The sequence below is a fragment of the Ciconia boyciana genome, chromosome 1 (genome assembly GCF_034638445.1).
Source record: "Ciconia boyciana chromosome 1, ASM3463844v1, whole genome shotgun sequence".
Classification (NCBI taxonomy): Eukaryota; Metazoa; Chordata; class Aves; order Ciconiiformes; family Ciconiidae; genus Ciconia; species Ciconia boyciana.
In genome coordinates this window covers 44938942-44944941 of record NC_132934.1, presented here as the reverse complement: position 1 = coordinate 44944941, position 6000 = coordinate 44938942, and positions in this window count along the sequence as shown.

Below are 6000 nucleotides of genomic sequence, written 5' to 3'. Positions count from 1 at the left end.
AAATTTAAAAGACTGAATTTTAAATATCCTCAGAAGAACTTAGTGAATCTCAGATGCTTTTCAAATTGAAAAAAAACCCCCAACATTTGGACTGACCCAGAGCCCTGGTATCAATTCACTGTTGGGAGCTTGATTTGCCAGTTCATTTTAACTTGTTTGTTGTTTTAGTTTTACTGAGCTTACCTGAAGGTAGAAATATACAATATCAAAAGCAGAATTATCACTCTGTTTCTCTTTTGTTTGTATCTGTTTTCTTTGTTGCTAGACAACATATCATTTTTTAGTTGATTTCCCATAATTTAAAAAATACCACTATAGTAGATAATATTAGAAAAAGCAAAATAACATACTGTCTCTTTTGTCCTAATAATGGGAAGGTATTTGTCTGGATAAGGTCACAGTTGCTTCTAAGTATAAATTACTTAATTGTTTTCAGTAGGGCTGTTGTGAGCTCCAGGACTAGGCAATCTAATCTAAAGCAGAACTCTCCGTCTTTGAAAGAATGTTTCTGGGGACGATCTTGCAGGATATAGGGATGGCTAGGTCACCAGGGGCGGGACAGCTTGGGTTTTATTGATACTTTTTATGCTGTTTTTGAAGAGAACATGGATAATAATGAAACATCATTTTATTGACATTGTTTTCTATGACCACATACTTTTAATTCTTTGTACTGTTTCGGCAGAGAAGAGGCCACTGCCAAAACAAAGGTTGTCTTCACAATAGCTGAATACACCAGTTGCAAGCATAGTTTGTGAGATGTTTAATAACAGCCTGTTTTATAAAAAAAAAGATTTTATGCTATTTATGCTATCCATGTGGTAGCAAGTATCAGTAAATTTATTAGGTATACATTCCAATGGTGCATTTTCAATGGAAGTAGGGGGAGAGTGGCTCCCCATTAGTACCACCTGCACATGTGCCGGATGCAGCTGGAACCGTGTTGCTGTGCACTCCCAGGGCAGCTCCATCTTCCCAGATAAAAAGAAATTTCATTCCATCTAAGTTTGTATATGCCTTGAATATGGATGGACAAGCCTGTGTGCACAGCTTTGCAAAGAACTCTCCCTCTGCATAAACACTCTCTCACAAAGCCAAAGCTGGAGGCCAGTTCAGTCAAGATATGTACCGGTTTAACAACAAATTGTACTCAAGATGGTTTTTAATTGACATGTCTGTGGACAGTCCAACCCCTACTTTAATCTGGCTTGTATCAACTAACAAACCCACAGCTTTTGTGGGAAAACAAGCCCTGGCCCTACCCAAATCTTGTGCCTGTGCACAGAGTTTATAGAAAACTATGCAGCAGGCTGCATGAGTTACAGTGCAGTCAAGGAATCACTGGGAGGGAAGAAAAACACTTGCCCTTATGTGAACTGTGCATAAGATGCCTTTAATTCCTTGTGGGGGCTTTTGTGGTGACATAAACTGAGGCAATGTTGGAGACAGAATTACAACATAAATTTATGTAAGTTTTAGGACCACATTTGAACTATCGATTAATCAATTTTTAATATCCCTTTTATTAACCAAATGCATGCAACAGTTCTAAGATGGGCAAATGCCAATACTGCAAGAATAAATTTAGCGTGCGCCACTATGCTAATAAACAGTTACCCAAAACACAAGGCACAAGGGGAGGTGGATTTCAGGGTGGGTTGGTTGGTTGGGTTTTTTTTCTGATTTTCCTCTGGAAAGCTAGAGTAACCTTCTTGGGAGAAAAGAGGGCTTGCTTAGGAGCTTTTTCCAGGGCAAGCAGTACACACGCAAACCTACACCTGCAAACACACAGAGATACATACCCTACATTGCCTCAGCACCATTACGTCCAGCTCCAGCAGAAGGCCTGTGGAACAGTCTCTCACTGGGCATGTAAGGAAATCAGGAATAGAAATAAATATTTGAATAAATATTCGAAGTCCCACTGCTTAGCACAGATTTTCAAGTAGCTTACTTCCAAAGGCTTGTTACATGTTTACATTATGTTTGACTTTCTTTTCTTGTCTCTGTCTTGAATCACGTTCTGTCTTTTCCCTCTGTCTCAATTTATTTGGTCCTTACATCCCTCCAGCTTGAGGCTTTTTTTGTAAACATCATAGTAAACTTAAATGTGCATCGATGACTTCCCTTTATTATGCTTTTGGTGCTCAGCAATACTAATATAAACATTTCTGGTTTTACATTTTGATCTCAATTGTTTAATCTTCTGTGTGTTCAAATTGGATATCAGCATGGCTGCAATCCTTAGCAGGCAATCCCATTCCTTCAGTGAGGATACCTTTTTATATAGAACCTGTGATGTTAGAAAGGTTTGTTAGCGTATACAACGATGAGACAGCTAGGATGCCATCTATGGATTTTGCTGTAGCCAATTATCTTATACAGTAGCTACAACCTGATAAATGTTGTTTAAATGCCTCAAAGTGCATCTTCGGCATGGTGCAAGGCATTTATATATATGCAACTCCTGTTATTATCAGTAGGATATACATCTACTGTGTGCTTCACTCTTGGCATGATACATTAACTATGGATTTATAGCTGTACTTTAAAAGAGCAAGGATTTCTGTATAGGTACTGTTGAATATATACAGGGATAGCTTTTTTTACCATGTTCCACAGGAGAAAAGTTTGCTAATATCCTGTATATCTTGATGTAGAGCTTCAAGAGCAAAAAAGGAATAATGTATAGCTGAAAAGCCTCACCAACACTGAAAGGCTCTGGAAAGCTGCAGCAGCACATAAATAAAGAGCAGCCCACCACTCTGTGCCAGCTACTACTTAGTTGGGAAACTATGCAATGATTAAACAATGAAATTAAACACATAGGACCTGGTACATTTAAATATTTAAATGCCACTTTTCATAACAAATCATACTAATGCATAACTGTGAGTCTGACCTTGCTCTAGGACGGTCTATCACACTGCAGGCAAGACAGCTAACCTTGTGCATTCCTCTACATCTTCAGTTAAGATCTGTGCTCTCACATAAAGGCAGGGCTACTTACATGAGATCTTTATTATGAAACATCTTTGTTCATATATATTTATCAGGGATATGACGGTTATTTTTAAGTGAAAGGAGTCTGCTTTCATATAAGCATAAATCTGAAGCAAATCCATTGACCTCAGTAGCGCTACAGGAAAACATGAGTCTGGTTTCTTGATGGCTGTTACTTAAAGGTTTCCTCATAGCGTTTTAACTACTACTTACATTACCTTGTTGAATAACTCCATAGCTTTCTTCAGTGGAGTTACCTCCCCCTTTCATCTGACATTCAGGTAAACTTCATGGTGGAAGGTCCACTCGGATGTCCTTCAGGAAAGAAGGTTACAGGTAGGAGGAAACCTCCAGCAGGAGGAAACCTCTGTAGCAGCCGTGTAATGAAGAAAAATATTGCTATGTGTTTCCAACAGAAGTTTATACTCCAAAAGGGGAGGGTCTGTAGGAGTCCGTTCAGTGGCATACTGAGCAGTAGTTCTCAATTTTTTAGTGATTTTATTTATGTCAGCAAAGCGCTGGTTATAAGATGTTGGCTCCTCTTTGTTTCCATGTCAAAACTGTATTATAAGATGCATGTAAATACATTAAGTGCTTTCCTAAAATTAATTTCCCTTGAAAGCAATTGCATGACTGTAACAGTATTGTGCAGTCATTGAAAGGGTAACGTGCTACTCTCTGTTTACGGTATGTCTACAGGGGAAAAAAAAGTGCCTTGTTAACAGCTAAGCTCACTTAGCTAAACTAACTTTAACCTAACGGGTTAAACCAGCAAGAAAAACAAGGTAACTTGGGGTCTAACGCTGGATAATAGCTCGAGTTCAAATCAGCATTTTCAACAGATCTCAACTCCAGGTGCCAAGCAGAGCTAAACCAGACTTGCACTGTCATTGTTTTAGCCAGGGCTTTGTGTAGCAGAAGGGGGTGGGAAAGGGCTCAGTCTGGGACTATGCTGCTCTAAAGGTCACTCTGCCTTGCACAGGCAGCCTGCAGCGATGTGAATTCCTGAGTCAAGATGGTCAGGAAATGTTTTTTAGCTGAAACTACCTTTGAAACCATCTTGAAAAAAAAAAAAAAACAAACCAATAAAAATGGATCATTCTCACAGAAGTCTCTTATCATGGGGGCATTTTCTCTTGGAGGGAATTTATCTTGATGGAAGTTTTTTAACCAGCTTTAATCCTAAAAACATAGTATTTGTGGAACAGACATGCAGTGGCCCTCGGGGATTATTATTGTAGCCCCACCCTGACACCTGCACATCTTCTGTTTGTTCAGGTTTTGCCCCAGGGAAAACATTTGCCCCTACACGCAAACCTAAGAGTTTAAAAGGATTTTCTATCACGGATGTTCTGTCTCACAATTCCAACTCATATTTTTGAAATCTGTCAAAGTATATACTAAGTGTATGCTAAGGCCTAGTGACACATCCAGCTTCAGCTCCATCATTCATTCTTTTTCAGTTATTCTTGTGGGGTGCTTGTGTGTGTGTGTCTATCTAGCCCACCATCCATCCATCCATCCATCCCTCCATCTCTCCATCCATCCATCCATCCTATCTATCTGTCTGTATCTTTTCCCTTTCATAAGATAAATACATACATAGATTGAACAATCTTTTCGCTTTCTGTTCACATCAACATTAAAAAAATTATTGACATAAGTGGATAATTTGGCTTTAGAGATGGCTAAGATAGAAACAACTTTCAATCATAAATGACTGATATATGTTATACAGAATTTCTTTAGGGCCTTTCTATAATAAGGAAGGCAAGTTCTTTTTAGCCACCAATACAAGAAGTTTTTTATTCCTTTTGTTTTTTGAAGTCTGTCTGTCTAATCATGTACCAAAACATTGCTCTACCCATTCAGCAATTAATTTATTTTCTGGTTTATTATTTTAAAATAGCAAAGACTTCTTTGCCTTTATCCGTATCCACTATAAAATTGATTTCTTCCCTTTGAGTAATTCTGATTTATTTATCCATTTCACCAGTTCTTAACAGTGGGCTTAGAGCAACACGCTACGTTTAACCTTTTAAAAAGCTGTTCTGGTAATGGTATAGAAAAAGAAAGGGCAGACTTAGTCCATAAAGAGCAGGACTAAGCACTACATCATGGAGATCACACGATGGCACTGAGAGTGGAGGCAGGGCTGTTGGGCAGCAAGAGCAGTGGGGACGTGTCAGCATGGCTCAGGCTGTGGTCCTCTTGCCCCTACGCGGAGAGGTCATGTTCAAATCTCATTTTCTGATGCTGTGGACAGAAGTCTGAACAATTAGTGGCTTCATCTCTCAAACAAGATATTGACCTAGGATTTCTGGAAGTTGAAGGTTTCAGGGCATATTTTGGAAAGAAAAGGGGAGTAACCCCAATGCCTTGGCCAACATCCCAGTCTTCAGCATAACCAGTATCAAAACAGAATGTGATTAATGCTAAGTGCATAATGGCTGCCACATTTGCCTCTGCAAGCAGAAGGTCTCCTGCAAACTGGCTTTTTATTCTTTCTTTCTGGTTCTAGTTAAAAGTTACAAACTTTCCTTAACTGCAGGACAAGCATTGTAAAATATGTTGGTGCTCTAATGTTTTACAACGATTATCTTGACTTATGAATATGTTTTTGCTGCCAATTTTAAATTGATGTAATTTAAATACTTTCAGACGATTTCCATTCCTCTTAAAGACAACAGTCTGTGGCTTGAACTTACTCTCTTCAAAGTCAACACTGCTGCTCTGATAATCTCTGTAAAGACAGAATGGTACTTACCGTTCAAAGATGGCAATTTGGACTGAAATAAAAAGCTTTTCTCATTCCTGTTGCTCTTGAAATTTGATGTAGCTAATGCTGGAGAAGCTTAAGTGGCCAAGTTTAGTTTGATTTCAGAATTATACTCTCCCCCAAAATACGTGTTTAGAAAATCACTATGTTTTTGCTAACATGTTCTTAAGCACATAGGAACTCAGACTGTGGCTCAGACAGTTCCCATGCTGATCACA